This window comes from Schistocerca gregaria, chromosome 4, assembly GCF_023897955.1.
Source record: "Schistocerca gregaria isolate iqSchGreg1 chromosome 4, iqSchGreg1.2, whole genome shotgun sequence".
NCBI classification, from domain to species: domain Eukaryota; kingdom Metazoa; phylum Arthropoda; class Insecta; order Orthoptera; family Acrididae; genus Schistocerca; species Schistocerca gregaria.
The window spans coordinates 476,394,517-476,416,692 of NC_064923.1; positions in this window are offsets into that span (position 1 = coordinate 476,394,517).

Below are 22,176 nucleotides of genomic sequence, written 5' to 3' on the forward strand. Positions count from 1 at the left end.
CAATATCTCCACGTAAAAAAAATCGAAAACCACATCTATGAAATGCAGTACTGGGGAACACGGAGATCACGGCCTAAAATATGAACGTTAATCTGACTGAAAATGTTGATCAAGTGAGAGAGTGGCGTGCCACCTCTCGCTATTACAAGTCGTATGTTTTTAGGTTGGGTAGTACCTCCAAGTGCATGTGGAAAGAGCAAGCCATTAGTGCCTATTTTTCCCTGGGCAGCCATCAGATGTTGAAGTGTGGACATGTAGAAGCAAAACATTCAGTCTATTCTGACAGACACAGTCCTGCTTGTGGTACAGTTGCAACTGTGCAGCAAATCTCAGGCAGTAAATTGTTTTATGTCTCTGTGGGAAGACTCTCTTATGAAGAGAAAAAAAGAACTAACACACTGATGTGTGCGCACATACACTCCTGGAAATGGAAAAAAGAACACATTGACACCGGTATGTCAGACCCACCATACTTCCTCCAGACACTGCGAGAGGGCTGTACAAGCAATGATCACACGCACGGCACAGCGGACACACCAGGAACCGCGGTGTTGGGCTTCGAATGGCGCTAGCTGCGCAGCGTTTGTGCACCGCCGCCGTCAGTGTCAGCCAGTTTGCCGTGGCATACGGAGCTCCATCGCAGTCTTTAACACTGGTAGCATGCCGCGACAGCGTGGACGTGAACCGTATGTGCAGTTGATGGACTATGAGCGAGGGCGTATAGTGGGCATGCGGGAGGCCGGGTGGACGTACCGCCGAATTGCTCAACACGTGGGGCGTGAGGTCTCCACAGTACATCGATGTTGTCGCCAGTGGTCGGCGGAAGGTGCACGTGCCCGTCGACCTGGGACCGGACCGCAGCGACGCACGGATGCACGCCAAGACCGTAGGATCCTACGCAGTGCCGTAGGGGACCGCACCGCCACTTCCCAGCAAATTAGGGACACTGTTGCTCCTGGGGTATCGGCGAGGACCATTCGCAACCGTCTCCATGAAGCTGGGCTACGATCCCGTACACCGTTAGGCCGTCTTCCGCTCACGCCCCAATATCGCGCAGGCCGCTTCCAGTGGTGTCGCGACAGGCGTGAATGGAGGGACGGATAGAGACGTGTCGTCTTCAGCGATGAGAGTCGCTTCTGCCTTGGTGCCAATGATGGTCGTATGCGTGTTTGGTGCCGTGCAGGTGAGCGCCACAATCAGGACTGCATACGACTGAGGCACACAGGGCCAACACTCGGCATCATGGTGTGAGGAGCGATCTCCTACACTGGCCGTACACCTCTGGTGATCGTCGAGGGGACACTGAATAGTGCACGGTACATCCAAACCGTCATCGAACCCATCGTTCTATCATTCCTAGACCGGCAAGGGAACTTGCTGTTCCAACAGGACAATGCACGTTCGCATGTATCCCGTGCCACCCAACGTGCTCTAGAAGGTGTAAGTCAACTACCCTGGCCAGCAAGATCTCCGCATCTGTCCCCCATTGAGCATGTTTGGGACTGGATGAAGCGTCGTCTCATGCGGTCTGCACGTCCAGCACGAACGCTGGTCCAACTGAGGCGCCAGGTGGAAATAGCATGGCAAGCCGTTCCACAGGACTACATCCAGCATCTCTACGATCGTCTCCATGGGAGAATAGCAGCCTGCATTGCTGCGAAAGGTGGATATACACTGTACTAGTGCCGACATTGTGCATGCTGTGTTGCCTGTGTCTATGTGCCTGTGGTTCTGTCAGTGTGATCATGTGATGTGTTCTGACCCCAGGAATGTGTCAATAAAGTTTCCCCTTCCTGGGACAATGAATTCACGGTGTTCTTATTTCAATTTCCAGGAGTGTATAAAAATATCTGCCCTATTCCCCGTTACACCATGTTAAGTCATTGCCTTTTGGGAACGTTATAGCAGCTGTTTATGTAGCAAAAAGAGCATCAGTAATGTAGTAACTCTTTGTAGGATGCAGTTTTCGTTAGCCATCACCGACGTCAAACATGACTCTCACTTCATGTGTTACTACTAGACCAGGTCTCAGAAAATGAGGGGATGAGCGTTACAAACAAAATGGTTTACCTAACCTTGAAAGCAATCACCGTTAGTTATAAAATACTTGTAATATCGGTCGTAAAGTTGTTGGAAACATTCAGCAAAAGGCTTCTAGCGGAATACCTCGTAGCATTATGGTCATGCGTTGTTGGATATCTGCAACGCACGCGAAGTACAAGCCTTTCACGGCTAATTTAAGACGGGGAAACAAGAAGACGTCTACCGGCGATTAATCTGAAGAATAAGGAGGGTTTTCAAGAACAGTCATCTTGCACTGAGGGAGAAAGTGGTCCACATGAATCGCAGCGTACGGACGGACTTTGTCATGGAGCGAATTCCTCTAACCACTCTAATACAGCTGTGGCCGAACACACCGGATTCGTTGCATCAGTGGTTAGATACTCCCTCGTAAACTTCTGCCAAGTGAGTCTAAGCCTCGGTTAGAAATTCGAGACGGATCAAGCCCTTGCTATCGATAAAGGCTGTCAACCTCGTCTTCATCTTGGATTACGTCAACCGACGTTTTTGGGGAGGTGGAGAAGACGATGAACTCCCTGCATTATCTGTCGCTTGGCCCCAGCGTCGTACTGGCTGCACCAAGTGTCATCTCATGCAAGGATGGTTACCGAAACACATTTCAGTCATACATGTCGATGAAATCTCTTGACATTTCCGTCTGAGTTTGCTGAGGATCGTCAGTCAGCGTAGGCGGTACAAACTGGGCACAAATGTTCCGCCTTTGCAAATGTTCGTGACCAGTAGCGCTTACACTGTCTTCGCTCATCATCTACTCTTTAACTGTCATTCTCAAAGACAATCGCCTGTCATCCGCGAGTATCCGTCGCACTTTTCCATGGTGTTTGAGACTGTGTTTGTTGACGGCCGACCCGAGTACGGCTCATCCTCGGCACCCTCCTTTCCGTCTCTAAAGCTTTATACCGTTCAGCCATGCACTTGTCACTCACTGCTTCAACACCGTATACTTACACTAACATTTCGTGAGCCTCCGTCGCTATTTTCCCAAATTTGGAGAAAAAGTTCATGTTAGCGAGTTACTCCATTTTGCAATGGCACTAATTCCCTTAGCTTGCTTGCAGCATGTACCACTGCTTCACTTCAGTGACATGCACAATAGGAGGTGATGATTGATATGTTTTTCATTGCGTATCCACGGTTACCTCATCCTACCCACCGTGGTTTTAACATACGAGACCATTCACCGATCTTTTCAGACGCCCATTATATCAGTTTCTGGAGGTATTGTCATCCCCAAAATTGTTAATCTGAAGCGAAATAAAATCAACAGAGTGCGACATGAGCAGTTAATTAAGTCAGACATCACACGATTACGTCTGCATATTCTTTAAAACCACGGGGAATGTAAAGACTGCAATCTTTAAACATTATCTTCATCATTTTTCTTTATGGTCTTCCTCTTTTCAATGAGCTTGTGAATTTCTTTTTAGACATAGTATTTAACAACATGTTATGACGAAAACCTATTTTTTATAATGTATTAGAATCTCAGCCTGTTGAAGAAACAGATCTAAATGTATTCGAAGACAACAGAAACGAGCATTCCGTACTCTGACCCACTACACTGATCACAAATGTGTGTTCATGGAAGAGGAGAAATGACAAAGAACTGCGAGCTTTACTTCTGCATATCACGAACCATCTTCACGGGGAACATACAAATACATTAAAGTTGCAGGATGATAAAACATATATATGCTATTTCTATTACATAAAAAACTTGTTTAGGTTCGAAGGTAGCAGTATTACTGGTCATCAGCTTTCAATTGTAGCATGTGGATGCTGCCTGTGTCATTTTCATTCCCAGAAAAAATTAGACATTTAGTCGGCAGTGCACTGTTTAAACTGATGGACGGTATATTGCCTCACGCCAAGAACGAGTTTGTAAAATTTATAGACTTGTACGGGCTTTTGTTAAAGTTTCGAGAACATACCTTCACCGAAGAGTCAAGCAGTATATTGCTCCCTCCTACGTATATCTCGCGAAGAGACCATGAGGATAAAATCAGAGAGATTAGAGCCCACACAGAAGCATACCGACAATCCTTCTTTCCACGTACAATACGAGACTGGAGTAGAAGGGAGAACCGATAGAGGTACTCAGGGTACCCTCCGCCACACACCGTCAGGTGGCTTGCGGAGTATGGATGTAGATGTAGATGTAGACTTCTGCAACAAACTAAATTGCCTTTTGCAATTTACGAGTATGTTAATACGGAATGCGTGTTGGAACCAGTTGCTGGTTGCAGTTGCGTTACTGACTGTGGTTCGTATTCAAAACAGATATATTTGCATATACCATTCAACGTTGCTTACTATATGGACGGCGGGTATGACTTGGCATATTCTTCTTCTTCGTCTTCCGCCTTCAACATATTCGTCCTTTGGACCTGTTCTGTTCTTATTTACTTGGAATATTCCGAGTTGAAATTGTACAAAGGCAGTGATAGGTCGAATGGTTCACTGAACAGTTGTATGCAATTGCTGAGAATGTGAATGACTTTTTATTGCGAAATAAAAGGAAGGAAATGAACCCTGAAGAAGAATTAGCATTTCGCTCAACACAGATTTGCCCTGTTTTCTACGAATCGTTTGAGGAAAGCTATATGGAACACAGAGATCATTGTCATTTCAACTGTGCATACCGAGGCACAGTGCATCCTCATTGCAACATGAAGTGGAGGCCTAACTATATGGAACACATCGTACTCCAGTTACAACGGGCAGCTCTTGATCACGAATATTTGCGAATAAAAGACAGCAGATGTGACAAAGAAATTATATTAAATCCAGGCTGTGTTTATCTCGTTCCATGTAATGTGGAAAATGTAAATCAATTACAAAGAGTATTTCAGTAATGCACCAACAGAAGAGATACAAGACCAATTACAGGTTTATCAATTCGTCGAATTTCTTAACATGCTCACTCGGAAAGTGTCCACCGTGCCTAAAATCAGATGACCTCAAAATAATAAGGAATTACTTTCCTGATGATTAAGACTTTAATATTTTTCTGTGTGAATATGTAAATCGTTAATCCTTTCAAATAGACAATCAGTTACCCCAAATGAAAAGTTTACATGCACCATCCTCTCCAAATCTGAGTACTCGTAGCTTCCTCCAGAGGGTGTTGAAACGTCTGAAGTTTAAAAGTACTAGACGATTCAGTTCAGTACGTATTAGAGGTGAATACTGAATGCCTCGTGATTTTTCAAGATTTACATCCAGGTTTGACCTTATGTCTGGGAAAAGTTGCGCACTATCCGATAGTAAGAAAGCAAAGACCTTACTTTCTACCTGATATGACAAAAAAGCTATGTTATTCACTACAGAAACGTGAAAAAATTGTTAAAAAGCCAACTGGTTTTAAAAAAGATTCGTCGAATTTTATCAATTACACAAGCCCGATGGATGAAGATATACGTTGAAATTAACGCACAAAATCGCACAAGTGAAAGCAGTGATTTCGAAATAAACTTTCTCAAAGTGATGAATAGTTCTATGTGTGGAAAAACCATGGAAAATGTGGGAAAGATGCTGGAAACAAAAGTAGCAACAACCTGGGAAGGTAGATTTGTGGCAGCTGCATTAATTGCGAAACCAAACTTTCAAAGGAGCGCTATTTTTAACAAAAATTTACTTGCCACTGAACTCACCAGGCTAAATGTAGTGTTTGATAAATCTGTTGCAGCAGAAATAGTAATTTTGGATACTTCGAAAACGCTTCTTTTCGATTTTATCGATGGATATATGTTAAAAAAAATTCTGCTAAACTGTGTAAAACTGTGCAGCACAGACACTGGTAGCCTAACTATCACATTAAAATTCCAAATCTCTATGAGGATATCAGGAGTGATGTTCACAAACAATTGATTTGTCAGTTTGCCCTGATAATAGCATTTGTCATTAAAAAAATGAGGATGACTTGGTGAAATACTAACTTAATGATGAATCTATTGCAGCATTCTTCAGGTTTACGAGAAAAAATATGTGCTCTCGATATAGAATCTGTTCGCGTAATGCGCAGAACAAAAGGAATAAAACAATTTTCTCTAAATACGTTAACCACAGGCGTCTACAGGTATTGTGTGCTGGATTCGAAAGTACAAAGTGGATTGTGCAGTACATAATTCAATCGAAGTATCATGTTATTCCTACTAGCAGACAACGTACATACCCAAATCTGCACTAGATAAAAAAAAAAGGTTTGATTTTTCTGGCTAAGGTCAATACAGTGCCTTGGGGTCCCTATTACATGAAAAATGATGATGATGATTTGTAAAAATATAAATTCCTGTGAAATGTGAATATTCTAAATACCTATAAAAATATAAATAATGTGAATTCCTGAAAAATTTAAACCGTATAGTTTTCAACGGAAATTCAGTAATAGACAGTAAATGATTAGATACTGAAATACAATGTATATAAAAACAAGACTACAGATACCATAATAAATTTTATATGTAGTACGTTTTTTGTTATTATTTGTTTCCATTTCACATGTAGTTTGCACTCCATGTAACGTAGCATTGACGAGTCTCTCTCTCTCTCTCAATCCCTCTCTCTGTCTCTCTCTTTCTTGTTACCGTAGAAGAGCTAGCTACGTTTTCAAAACACGGTTCAAAAACTTGAGGTATTTTTTAAATGTTGTATGGGCACACAAGACAGATGATATTTATTGCGATGTTTGAATCATATAAATAATTTGTGCACACACACGTCTTGGAGAGGTGAAATTTAGTGATGAGGCAGAAATATAGCAAAAAATAATAAAGTGCAAGGTAAAATTTGTATGACGCGGTGATACAGAAAGCAGTTGTTACAATATCACTGAACAAATTCTTTCAATTTTGGGACAGTTTTTTGCAAATTTCGAGACAATGTATTACTGTTTTTCCCTTGACATGGATTAATTGATACTGCTGTTATAGGTTTGCTATAACACGGGATAAGCATTACAACAGATAAAACTTTTTGTTACAGTTTTGGGACAATTTTCTACAGCTACAGTTGCTTCACATTTTCTATAACAGGGTTTAATTGTCAAAATTTGTGTTACAGCTTTGACTCAATGTGTTACAGTTTCGAAAGCTGTTAGTTTTGAGAGCAATAAGCATTTACCGTTTAGCATTTAACGATTTACTGTTTAACCACTTAATATTTGTTGCAATTTACCATTTAACAGTTTACTTTTTATCAGTATGTGTGTGTGTGTGTGCAACTGAATATGTCATTTTCATAAATGATGCACATAATTGAATGTAGCATCATTTTATGCATTCTTTTAATATTATACCAGAGGTATCCATGTGTACACAACGACCTCTGACTTTCACATAAATGATTAATACCTTTGACCCTATTACACATTCAAGTAATCTTTTCTTCGTATGTGATAACGATTTTATGCTTCATTTTAATACTACTCGCAGACAGACTGAAGAGAAGGAGGGAGAAAGGGATGCTTTTTTAAAACATCCTCTCAATTTTAATTCCTCACTACAGTTGCATTCATTTTTAAATTTTTTGCCAATTTTTAAATTTCCAGCCATTCAACATTCTGCATTTCTGAATTTCCTGCCAACACCAGCGACAGCAACGGTACTGTGTTAGCAACTAAAGTCGGGAACTTGAATCATACACCGGAACATACATGTTAGAAATTTAGTCTTCTTCTTCTGGATTTAGCCAACTATGAAACGTATAGAACTTAAGGCTCCTTACGTTCCTTTACTCTCTTCCCGGAACCTTCCCTTCTGCACACTTAGAGGTGGACTTTAATGATGTTGTGTAGATGAAGACATTTTTAATCTGGCGGTTTCGGTGTATTCTTACTTGGTGTTCATAAAAGTTCAACAGTCACTCTGGCATTGTGTCCGTGACCTTTTCGGTGTACTAGTAGATTTCCTCGTTTTTCTGATTGTTTCGTGTCCTTTCTGTAGTTTTCTGGGATGCCAGATTTTTCCTGAGAATCTTCCTCTCATTTTCAAATTCTTGCGACTGACTCTTTTTAGCGTGTTATCCACCTTCAGCAACTGCATTTTATTTATTGACATAATCAGCAACCAGTTCCACAAAAGAAGTTTTATTTCCTTAACCGATTTCAGGTACCTAGTTCCCTTCTTCAGAAGGCCGAGCAGAAAAATATGCCACAAATAGGAAGAAATTACATTAGAATATTAAAATTTAAGAACATAAAGTTTGAATATTTTTAAATATTTACAAAAAATGGTACATACTTACAGTTATCGTTATTTGCGAGTGTAAAAAATGAGATGTATGCAGCATGTTCTTCTGATCCTAAAAAATACAAGAATAAAATGTAATACAATAATGAATCCATTAATATAAAAAAAAACAAGTAACTCCTCGTATGTTCAAATGTGTGTGAAATCTTATGGGACTTAACTGCTAAGGTTATCAGTCCCTAAGCTTACACACTACTTAACCTAAATTATCCTAAAGACAAACACACACACCCATGCCCGAGGGAGGACTCGAACCTCCGCCGGAACCATCTTCGTATGTGGTTCATAGTCTTTGTACAGTAGTGGTCCAAGAAAGCAAACAAAAAGTGCAGACGTTATGCAACAGTTGACGTTAATAAACAATGACATGCATATCTTCTGGTTGGTCCCATGGTGGGAGTAAATGTATGGTAAAATAATAAAACAGAACCTTACACTACTATAGATACCATAAGGCATAAACGACGATTACGTGCGCATAAGCGGCATAATCTCTATGTATAAAAGGCAATGTCCCGTTATTTGCGGATAGTGTTGATCTTATGCTGTAGACGTCGTTTAAGAAGAGAATTTTCAAAATTCCGCACCTAGGAGGGCGACATAGGGGATGAAAGGGTTTTCTGAAAACATGTCGCTATTAAGGCAATTTTGAAGTTAGACTTATGAAAACCGTTATTTCGTTTCTCAGTCCGGAATAAAGAAATACTTGTTTCAAATTTTTTTAATATTAACTCCTATGTGAGTAAAATAGTAGGCGAAAGATTTTTTTTTTAACTGAATCATTATTAAAGGTCTAAAGTATTATTAAAACTAGGTATATGAAACTGATATTTAACTTCTCGTTTGGAAGTAACAAAATACGTGTACCAATGTACCGCTTCATTTTGAAAGCATTTTTAAAGCTAGGTATATGAAAATTTGAATTTCGTTTCTTGGTTAGAAATAAAAAAAATGCGTGTTTCACTGTTTCTCAACCATTGGCTACTATTAAGTGTCAGGAAGTAACTATAGAAGAAAAGAAGCCTGAACACAATTCTGTACATCTGTTATAGCAAAACAAGTAGTACTGGAATATATGCAACTCTCAAGCATGATTCGTGAAAAACTTGTAGTTAGTGGCATTCATGCCAATTGTATTGTACCATGAGTCTTAGAACACACCAATGACCAGGCGTACAGTTGCCAGTAGCGTGGTAGCAGGAAACACGACAGTGCAGACAGTGAGCGAGATGTATCTACATCTACATCTACATGACTACTCTGCAATTCACATTTAAGTGCTTGGCAGAGGGTTCATCGAACCACAAACATACTATCTCTCTACTATTCCACTCCCGAACAGCGAGCGGGAAAAACGAACACCTAAACCTTTCTGTTCGAGCTCTGATTTCTCTTATTTTATTTCGATGATCATTCCTACCTATGTAGGTTGGGCTCAACAAAATATTTTCGCATTCGGAAGAGAAAGTTGGTGACTGAAATTTCGTAAAAAGGTCTTGCCGCGACGAAAAACGTCTTTGCTGTAATGACTTCCATCCCAACTCGTGTATCATATCTGCCACACTCTCTCCCCTATAACGTGATAATACAAAACGATCTGCCCTTTTTTGCACCCTTTCGATGTCCTCTGTCAATCCCACCTGCTAAGGATCCCACACCGCGCAGCAATATTCTAACAGAGGACGAACGAGTGTAGCGTAAGCTGTCTCTTTAGTGGACTTGTTGCATCTTCTAAGTGTCCTGCCAATGAAACGCAACCTTTCGCTCGCCTTCCCGACAATATTATCTATGTGGTCCTTCCAAATGAAGTTGTTCGTAATTTTAACACCCAGGTACTTAGTTGAATTGACAGCCTTGAGAATTGTACTATTTATCGAGTAATCGAATTCCAACGGATTTCTTTTGGAACTCATGTGGATCATCTCACACTTTTCGTTATATAGCGTCAACTGCCACCTGACACACCATACAGCAATCTTTTCTAAATCGCTTTGCAACTAATACTGGTATTCGGACGACATTACTAGACGGTAAATTACAGCATCATCTGCGAACAATCTAAGAGAACTGCTCAGATTGTCACCCAGGTCATTTATATAGATCATAAACAGCACAGGTCCCAGGACGCTTCCCTGGGGAACACCTGATATCACTTCAGTTTTACTCGATGACTTGCCGTCTATTACTACGAACTGCGACCTTCCTGACAGGAAATCACGAATCCAGTCGCACAACTGAGACGATACGGTGTCCAAAGCTTTCCGGAAATCTAGAAATACGGAATCAGCTTGAGATCCCCTGTCGATAGCGGCCATTACTTCGTCCGAATAAAGAGCTAGCTCCGTTGCACAAGAGCGATGTTTTCTGAAACCATGCTGATTACGTATCAATAGATTGTTCCCTTCGAGGTGATTCATAATCTTTGAATACAGTATATGCTCCAAAACCCTACTGCAAACCGACGTCAATGATATAGGTCTGTAGTTAAATGGATTACTCCTACTACCCTTCTTGAACACTGGTGCGACCTGCGCAATTTTCCAATCTGTAGGTACAGATCTGTCGGTGAGCGAGCGGTTGTATATGAGTGCTCAGCAGGGAGCTATAGTATCAGCGTAATCTGAAAGGAACCTAATCGGTATACAATCTGGACCTGAAGACTTGCCCGTATCAAGCGATTTGAGTTGCTTCTCAACCCCTAAGTTATCTACTTCTAAGAAACTCATGCTAGAAGATATTCGTGTTTCAAATTCTGGAATATTCCATTCGTCTTCCCTGGTGAAGGAATTTCGGAAAACTGCGTTCAATAACTCCGCTTTAGCGGCACAGTCGTCGGTAACAGTACCATCGGCACTGCGCAGCGAAGATATTGACTGCGTCTTGCCGCTTGTGTACTTTACATACGACCAGAATTTCTTCGGATTTTCTACCAAACTTCGAGACAATGTTTCGTTGTGGAACCTATTAAAGGCATCTCGCATCGAAGTACGTGCCAAATTTCGCGCGTCTGTAAATTTTAGCCCATCTTCGGGATTTCGCGTTTTTCTGAACTTCGCATGCTTTTTCCGTTGCCTCTGCAACAGCGTTCGGACCTTTTTTGTGTACCACGGGGGATCCGTTCCATCTCTTACCAATTTATGAGGTATGAATATCTCAATTGCTGCTACTACTATATCTTTGAATTTGAGCCACATCTCGTCTACATTCGCATAGTCAGTTAGGAAGGAATGGAAATTGTCTTTTAGGAAGGCTTCTAGCGACACTTTATCCGCTTTTTTAAATAAAATTATTTTGCGTTTGTTTCTGATGGATTTGGAAGAAACTGTATTGAACCTAGCTACAACGACCTTGTGATCACTAATCCCTGTATCAGTCATGATGCTCTCTATCAGCTCTGGATTGTTTGTGGCTAAGAGGTCAAGTGTGTTTTCGCAACCATTTACAATTCGCGTGGACTCGTGGACTAGCTGCTCGAAATAATTTTCGGAGAAAGCATTTAGGACAATCTCGGAAGACGTTTTCTGCCTACCACCGGTTTTGAACAAGTATTTTTGCCCACATACCGAGGGTAGGTTGAAGTCCCCACCAACTATAACCGTATGAGTGGGGTATTTATTTGTTACGAGACTCAAACTTTCTGTGAACTGTTCCGCAACTGTATCATCGGAGTCTGGGGGTCGGTAGAAGGAGCCAATTATTAACTTAATTCGGCTGTTAAGTATAACCTCCACCCATACCAATTCGCATGGGGTGGAGAAGCAATACATGGTGTGAATGTGGAAACGTGTTAAAGAAACATAAAAATATCTGGTAGGCTACAGTCGCTGCTACAACTGTTTGCAGTTATGTTCAGTAACCTCCCTTCAACAGGTCTGCAATCAGGACGCTAGTTTCAATAATTTGCTATAAGTGGCTATACTCAGATGGCCACTATTCTGCTGTCTACAACCACTAAAGCGTCATTAGTCCTTTACACATCATAACTTGGCCTTACACTGTTGTATGTAGTTGCTATTAGCTATATACAGTGACATTTAAACAGCTGCTGATAGCTACAATTAGTTAGCCTTTTTCAGTTTGGTACGTTTTTTACATTTAGCTAGTTTTCTACTTCTTTTACACAAATTTTTGTTAAGTTAATGATCTATTGTTACAGATCGTTAGTCATCTGCGGATGTAAGTGGTTAAGCATTTTCAGTTCTAAGCTGTTAGCCACCTACATTAAAAGGTAGTTAACCATTTATCGTTGCAGATACTAAGCCATCTACAACCTACAGATAATGATTTGTTTTTTCTACAAGTGGTTAGCTATATGTAAACAATGACCTGTAGAAAATCTACTATTCAAGTTATAGATGCTCTGGTTTATAAGTACATGTAGTGTTTATGGTTAATAAGCACTTTTAGTAGTTCGCAGTCTCGTAGTCAAACCTATTGTCCTTATTTTGTACAACATACGTGAATGTCGCTAGTTATATTTACTTCACGAAGCTATTTGGGACTTTGTACACAGTTCTGAACTAGATATTTCACTATAGCAAAAGCATAAAACGATGCCCACATTTCTTTTGTCCTATAGTTATTTTTGACTCTTTATTTTAGCTACCAAGAAGAAAGTGTCTCTCCATTCACTCCTGTTATTTTTCCTGCCCCTTGGTGCATCTCGCACGCTATTTGTGCGGTCGTTGTTTCTGCTACCACGCTACTGAAAGCTCTACACCAGTTCAGCAATGTGTTCTAAAACTGATGGACCCATATTGTTAGTAAGAATGCCACTGGTTACACTCTTTTCACGGATCGTACTTGCGATCTGCGTATATTTCAGTACCAGTTATTCTACTATAATAGAAGTACATAATTGTGCCCACGCTTCTTTTCCTCTATGTCACTATCCGACGTTTCATATTGGCCAAAGATTGAGAAGTGTCTCTCCACTTACTGCAGTTGCAGTTTCAGCCCCATGATGCACTTCACACTGTTTTTGCTGAGGGGTTCCGTGCTAGCACGACCTGACTAGAGCTGTTAGGAAATTATTTCCCAAATATCCCACCCTTAGTGCCAGTTACCGCCGGAGTTAATGTGTTTTATTTATCATTATGTTTTTATACATTAAAGCAGCAGAGAAACTGATATAGGCATGGATATCCAAATAGAGAGACATGTAAACAGGCAGGATATGGCGATGTGCTCGGCAACGCGTATATAACACAACAAGTGTCTGGCGCAGTTGTCAGAGCGGTTACTGCTACTACAATGACAGATTAGCAAGATTTAGGTGAGTTAGAACGTGGAGTTATAGTCGGCGCATGAGCGATGGGACACAGCATCTCCGAGGTAGCGATGAAGTAGGCATTTTCCCGTACGGCTATTTCACTAGAGTACCATGAATATCAGAAATTCGGTAAAACATCAAATCTCCGACATCACTGTGGCGGAAAAAAGATCCTGCAAAAACAGGTCCAACGACGACTGAAGAGAATCGTTGAACGCTTATAAAACACCACTAACAAAACGCTAATACGACCTATTCTTGAGTAGTGCTCGAGCGTTTGGGATCCCTATCAGGCCGGATTGAGGGAGGACATAGAAGCAATTGAGAGGCGGGATGCTAGATTTGTTACTGGTAGATTTGATCATCACGCGAGTGTTGCAGAAATGCTTCAGGAACTCGGGTGGGAGTCTCTAGAGGAAAGGAGGCGTTCTTTTCGTGAATCGCTACTGAGGAAATTTAGAGAACCAGCATTTGAGGCTGACTGCAGTACAATTTTATGCCACCAACTTACATTTCGCGGAAAGACCACAAAGATAAGATAAGAAAGGTTAGGGCAGTCATTTTTCCCTCGTTCTGTTTGGGAGTGGAACAGGGAGAGAAGATGCTAATTGTGGTACGAGGTACCCTCCGCCACGCACCGTATGGTGGATTGCTGAGTATGTATGTAGATGTAGATGTAGAGCGTCAGGGAAGTGCAGCCCTTCCGCAAATTGCTACAGATTTCAATGCTGGGCCATCAACAAGTGTAACGTCCAAAGAACTGGTCGAAACATCATCGATATGGGGTTTCAGAGCCGAAAGCCCATTCGTGTAGCCTTGATGGTTGCACGACACAAAGCTTTACCCCTATCCTGGACCCATCAACACCGACCTTGGACTGTTGCTGACTGGAAACATGTTGCCTGGTCGGACGAGTCTCGTTTCAAATTGTATCGAGCGGATGGACATGGTATGAGTGTGGATAGAATATAATTAATCCCTGGACCCTGCATTTATGCAAGGGACTGCTCAAGCTGGTAGAGGCTAAGATTTATGGACAACCCTGCAGGATTCGTGGTGTCAGTTCCCTCCAGCACTACTTCAGACATTAGTCAAGTCCGTGCCACGTCAAGTTGCGGCACTTCTGCGTGCTCACGCGGGCCCTACACAACATTAGCCAGGTGTACCAGTTCCTGTGGCTCTAGTGTATATTACTTATTACTCTGCCTATGCAAATTTACACTTTCTCTTATGCCTAATGAATCTACAGTTGTGAAAGGTTTATTTCTATTATCTTATCGTACTTTTACCCCCACCATGGGACCTACCTCAAGACATCCATGTCATTAAGAGATTAGGTCTAGTTGTGGCATGACGTCTGCATTGTTGTTTGGTTTTGTTATATTGTGTCGCAAAAGGCGTCAAGCTCAGACGTCACACTACAACATGCCACCGTGGTGTTGGATGAAAGCGCAGTCCCTGCGACTTAACGACCTTCCGGTTCCGCCATTTGCAGTGCGACCTGCAGACGGCCTTCGCGTACACCGGACCATAGCACAGACGGCCTGTAAATGAAGGAAAGATATCACTCCTGCCTCGGACCTTGTGCTGCATCCGCCAATGTCAAGTGCAGCCAGTCGGGAGAAACTGTTCCTCCGCTGCGCGTGTACTTAGGTCCGCGTCCACGGTGACCACGGCAGTTACGCACACTGCGCTGCTCGACTCGCTGCGGCTCGCACCGTTACCGTTAACGCCACTAGCCATGTCCGGACGTGGAAAGGGAGACAAACTTGCTGGTGTGGCAAAGCTTCTGCTCACGCTGGCAGGAGACGGCCGCGGCAGCAGCAAGAAGGAGACGCGCAGCCGACCGCAGCATGAGAGGCAGTGCTACCGCTGCCAGAAGATGGAACACGTCTGAAATGTGCAAAGGCACATGATACACGTGACTGCGACAAGCCACCACACGTCGCGCCAACGTGCGTTTACTGTGGCGGCACGCACGCCGCAAACGCACGCAGCTGCGCATATCTGAAGCAGCGGACACCAACACCCGTCAAAAAAGCGGTCCATGAAGAAGAGGCAGCCGTCCCGCCACCCCCGCACAAGGGGGAAAACGGGGCGGCTGCAATTCCGCCCAGCGCCGCTACCGACGACGCCATGGCCGCCCTCAAAGCCGCGATGGCGACAGAAAGAGCGATAATGCAGAAGGAGGTCATCGGTCTCCATCGGCAGCTGCAAGAGTTGCGGGAGGAAATCGGGCTGATGCAAAAGAAGACACCCGCACCCGTTGCCACCCCCACGGTGGTACGTCAAGTTGGGTTGGATGCGTCCACGCAAACGGACTTGTCCACGCAGACGGATGTGTCCGCGCAAACGGATGTCGCCCCGGAACCTGTAGCAATACAAGAGACCGGGTAGACGCCCATGGACGTGGTGCAGACCGTCTCGCCGCCGCCGCCGCCGCCGCCGCCGCCGCCGCCGCCGCCGCCGGACGTGGCGAAGCAGCAGCTGCATGACATACAAGAGGCGGAGGGATGTACTCCACAACCATCCCATTCCCGGACGTTACCAACCGCCCAGCGGTCTTAAAGAAGATCGCGACCATGGTGCTGGACGGGCGGTACGACATCTGGAGGAAACCATACCTTTTCGCGGAAGCGGAAGGAAAACGGAACCGCTTCCACACCGGCCGTTCGAGCTTCGTGGCGGAAATCGGGCAATTATGCTCGAATTCGTCACGAAGAAGGACCTGCACACCATAAACTCTAACCCGATCTTCACGCTTCATCTTGGAGGACCCGGTCGCGCGGATGAAGAAAGAAGTTGGAGATGGCGCGAGGAATCTCACACCCGAGCTGCAGTCGGCGCTGAACAACATAGCGCGGGAAGGGAACAACACCTAGTACCACAGGAACATCCACCGACACCGCCAGCATGCCTGCATGCTGGCAACCAGGAATTAGGACCAGCCAACACCTAAGGACCATCCAGAACGAGAGGAAACACCATTCCAACAAAAGAGGATCTTGGAGGAATAGCTGTATCCAGCTTAGACTCCACACCTCGGGCCAAAGATCAGGCCCGTATGTTTAGCGTCAGTGACGACGGCAGTTACGACGCAGCCAGGCAAGGGAACACCGGCGCCTATACTGTACGCCTCCTTCGCCGCCAAAAGACCTCGACAAAGTGCTCGACTGCCTGTTGGTATTCTGTCAGATTCACTTGGCAAGACTGTAGAAACTGTGAACTCGTACAGATCGTATCTTATGCCTTAGCCTGTTCCAGTGTGTTCCGCTCTAGCAGCACGAGGCCTTAAATATTTGGTAGTCAAACTAGTGGAGAACGAATTCTGACTATAGAAGCCTTTTGTGTTGTTTCCACAAGCAAGACGTGTATTCGAATTACGTGCATTTAGTTGCGAACTTATTTTTCTGTTAGGAACTAGTTACAAAGTTTGTTACTTGTTTGTGACAGTCAACGAAGATCATTTGTGTTGAACACATGGTGACCATAAATATAGAGGATAAACTACATACTCATGTGTTTCTTGCGGAAGTGTTCCACGTCCTGGATACTTCATATTTCATTTTTGTACAGGTACTACACTACTGGCCATTAAAATTGCTACTCGAAGAAGAAATGCAGATGATAAAAGTGTATTCATTGGACAAATATATTATACTAGAGCTGACATGTGATTACATTTTCACGCAATTTGGGTGCATATATCCTGAGAAATCAGTACCCAGAACAACCAAATCTGGCCATAATAACGGCCTTGATACACCTGGGCATTGAGTCAAACAGTGCTCGGATGGCTTGTACAGGTACAGTTGCCCATGCAGCTTCAACACGAGAACACACTTCATCAAGAGTAGTGACTAGCGTATGTGACGAGTCAGTTGTTTTCAGTTGGTGAGAGATCTGGAGAATGTGCTGGCCAGGGCAGCAGTCGAACATTTTCTGTATCCAGAAAGGCCAGTACAGGACCTGCAACATGCTGTCGTGCATTATCCTGCTGAAATGTAGGGTTTCGCAGGGATTGAATGAAGGGTAGAGCCACGGGTGTAACACATCTGAAATGTAACGTCCTCTGTTCGAGGTGCCGTCAATGCGAACAGGAGGTGACCGAGACGTGTAACCAATGGCACCCCATACCATCACGCCGGGTGATACGACAGTATGGCGATGACGAATACACGCTTCCAATGTGCGTTCATCGCGATGTCGCGACACACGGGTGTGACCATCATGATGCTGTAAGCAGAACCTGGATCATCTGAAAAAATGACGTTTTGCCATTCGTGCATCCAGGTTCGTCGCTGAGTACACCATCGCAGGCGTTCCTGTCTGTGATGCAGCGTCAAGGGTAACCGCAGCCATGGTCTCCGAGCCGATAGTCCATGCTGGTACGAACGTCGTCGAACTGTTCGTGCAGATGGTTGTTGTCTTGTAAACGTCCCCATCTGTTGACTGAGGGATCGAGACATGGCTGCACGATCCGTTACAGTCATGCGGATAAGATGGCTGTCATCTCGACTGCTAGTGATACGAGACCGTTGTGATCCAGCACGGCGTTCCGTATTACCATTATGAACCCACCAATTCCATATTCTGCTAACTGTCATAGGATCTCGACCAACACGAGCAGCAATGTCGCGATACGATAAACAGCAATGGCGATAGGCTACATTCCGACCTTTAACAATGTCGGAAACGCGATGGTACGCGTTTCTCCTCCTTACACGAGGCCTCATAACAACGTTTTACCAGTTAACGCCGGTCAACTGCTGTTTGTGTATGAGAAATCGGTTGGAAACTTTCCTCTTGTCAGTACGTTGTAGGTGTCACCACCGGTGCAAACCTTGTGTGAGTGCTCTGAAAAGCTAAACGTTTGCATCTTCTTCCTATCGGTTCAATTTTGCGTCTGTAGCAAGTCATCTTGTTGGTGTAGCAACTTTAGTGGCCAGTAGTGTATTAACCACATGTTAGCACTTATATGGTCTTTTTGTAATAGTGGATTCATTATTGTATTACATATTTTTCTTTTTAGAATGAGAGCAATGTCCTGCATGAATCTTATTTTTGACACTCGCAAGGAAAGTAGTAATTATAAGTATGTACAAGTTTTTAACTTTAATTTTTTAAAATTTATAAGCTTTCCGTTCTTAAATTTTAATATTTTTATCTAACTTCTACATTTTTATGTGTTATTTTTCAGTTAAATTTTCTGAAGAAAGCGGTTAAGGAAATCAAATTTCTGTTGTGGAACTTGTTGCTGATTTCAATAATATATGACTCCTTTTATTTAAAATGAGAAACTCCGATGCATACAGTTTTTACTAGTTTTAACAGTGTCAGGAAGTCATTTCTGAAAGTATTTGTATGGAGTGTAGCCATGTATGGAAGTGAAACGTGGACGATAAATAGTTTGGACAAGAAGAGAATAGAAGCTTTCGAAATGTGGTGCTACAGAAGAATGCTGAAAATTAGATGGGTAAATCACATAACTAATGAGGAGGTATTGAATAGAATTGGGGAGAAGAGGAGTTTGTGGCACAACTTGACAAGAGGAAGGGACCGGTTAATAGGACATGCTCTGAGGCATCAAGGAATCACAAATTTTGCATTGTTGGGCAGCATGGAGGGTAAAAATCGTAGAGGGAGACCAATAGATGAATACATTAAGCAGATTCAGAAGGATGTAGGTTGCAGTAAGTGCTGGGTGATGAAGAAGCTTGCACAGGATAGAGTAGCATGGAGAGCTGCCTCAAATCAGTCTCAGAGCTGAAGACCACAACAACACAACGTAAGGTAATTATAATTCCTGACTTGTAGTATATCGCTTGTTTGTTTAGTCTAGTGTGGAAGTCTTGTTGCGTTATTTTCAGGTGTGATTTCCAAATTAACTTACAGACAGAACTTAGTCTGAAGTATTTTAGTGTCTTAGTTAACAGCGTACGGCGGTTGTAAACGATGAGGTAGGAGACATAGAGCTGGAAACTACATCTCCTTTGTCTTATAATTTTTTGTGAGCTGGAGGGGTTGATTTTGAGAATCCTCTGGTTGAACCAGGAGCTAATCTCTTTGAGCCGAATTGCTCATGTGCAAGAGTGTTTCATTCCTCTTTCTTGTCCAGGTGACTTTTGTTTACGTCACCACTGTCTTCATTGTCAATGGTACTTTAAATCACACCTCCTTCCTATTGTACATGTTTTCAGTCTTAGATCTACACGTAATTTCGTCTGAAAATTTTCGTAGCAGGAAGTGTTACTTACGCTTCTTGAATGGACTGCCTGCCTCACGTTGCTGTTGGCACCTTGTACGGGACTGCGAATTTAAATCGTGTCCACAACAATTCGCTCAAAACAGCTGGAAGAATATTGTAACCACCTGTTCATCTGGATCTTACCTCAAGATGAAATTCATGCGCTAGAAAGAAGCTACGCTGCATTAAATCTCTGCAGAGATATTTAATGAATGAAAGTATTTTATTCCATCATTTTCGAATGACTGTTCGGTTCTTAAGGTATTAGACATCGATAAACGTGAAATAATGGAAGGATTTATACATTAAAAGAGCTTGTAAAGTAACGGTGGCGTATAGGAAACAATACAGAAGATGTATCTGAACCTCCGAAAAGAATGCAAATTTTATAATGTGATCCACATTCGTGAAGTGTAGCGTGAAAATCGTTAGCACGCAGTGGGTAGTTAGTCTAATGGGCAATTTTCTGCGCTTCTAGAAGTCTGTTGTTAACAAATGAGCGATTCAGAGCAGAAGCTTTAAAGCGACGAAAATTTCCAAAAGAAATAGCCAATCAACTGCGGGCCGGATTCAGTCAATAAACGGACGCTAAGTATAATCTTTTGAGGCAACCGAGCGCAGAACTGAAATTGTAGCACTAGGTGGAAGTAATTTCCTGATCACGGAAGAAGATTTTGTCGATAGTAGATCCGTTCATGGAGAAAATCGCTCTGATGGCGGATGATAAAATTAATTTCCCATCACTATTGATGTGTTTCCAAGCTGTTAACAAGAAGGGTAGTTTTAATTTGCTACAGTCAGTCATATTTTTAGACACAAGCGAAACTATGTATTAATACTAATAGACAAATTAATAATCTAATTAAGTAAAAATTGGTTTCGTACCTTCCAATTTTCTCTGATGATATATTACATTTCTACAATACACAGCCGGCCTGGGTGGCCGAGCGATTCTAGGCGCTACAGTCTGGAGCTGCGCGACCGCTAGGGTCGCAGGTTCGAATCCTGCCTCGGGTATGGATGTGTGTGATGTCCTTAGATAGTTAGATTTAAGTAGTTCTGGTCCTACGTGACTGATGACCTCAGAAGTTAAGTCCCATAGTGCTCAGAGCCATTTGTTTGCAATACACAATTGAATTACATTTATTACTCAATGAGTATGTATCTCGTGGCTTTCTAAATAGTATCCCACAAGGAGACGTCAACAGTCAAAAGGGTGTCACAAATGATCATTTGAAGCGAAAAACTTTATACAGAGAGGGTCCTTCGTGTTGAAACATAAAAATATATTGAGAAGTACGTATCACACAAGAAAACAATTAACATCAAGTTACCATGAATGACATGGGTGTACAAAATGAAAGTATCCGTTTTCTGCTAGATGTTGCTCTTATCAGTGAAAGAGGGGACGACTTAATTTTTTTTTAACGGGAGTCCTAATTTTTATATGCATGTTCGTATCGCATTCTATGGGCAAAGAGGAAGAAATGATTACTGAAAAATTATTTCCTTAATATTTACATAAAAATTTATGTGGCCACGAAGACCCGCATGTGTCTAAATATGTTTCTGTTGTGGTCTTTAGTCCAAAGACTGCTTTTGCAGTTCTTCATGCTACTCTATCCTGTGGAAGCCTCTTCATCTCCGAGTAACTACTGCAACCTACATCCCTCTGAATCTGGTTACTGCTCTTATCTCATGGTCTCTCACACTTCCCTACAATACTAAATTTGGGATCCCTTGATGGCTCCACGTCCGACCATCCTGATTTGGGTTTTCCGTGATGTCCCTAAATCGCTCCAAGGAAATACCGGGATGGTTCCCTTGAAAGGGCAGGACTGACTTCCTTTCCCATCCTTCCCTAATCCGATGGGACGACATTGCTGTCTGGTCTCCTTCCCCACAACAACCCAACCCTTGACGCCACAGAATGTGCCCTACCAACTAATTCCTTTTTATAGTTAGATTGTACCACAAATTTCTCTTCTCACCAATTATGATCAGTACCTGGGGTGCGAAGTGTAGATCATCTCCCCGATGGTGCACCCTGGGCAACGCTGCGTCATGACTCAGCGGCGAAGAATCTACACAAAAACGGCGACCGAACGCACGAGTGCCTCCCGGTCCAAGCAAAGGCGAACGAGAAGCAGGAGAGCCCGCCCCGGCGGGAACAAGCGGGACATTAAGAGATTATGTATATACCATCTCAATATAGAAGGATACACGAAGACGAAAGGAGAAATCCTGGAAAAAATCTTAGTAAGGGAAGGAGTAAATGTAGTGTTTTTACAAGAAACACATCTGACGAAGGAAACGATTTCGACACT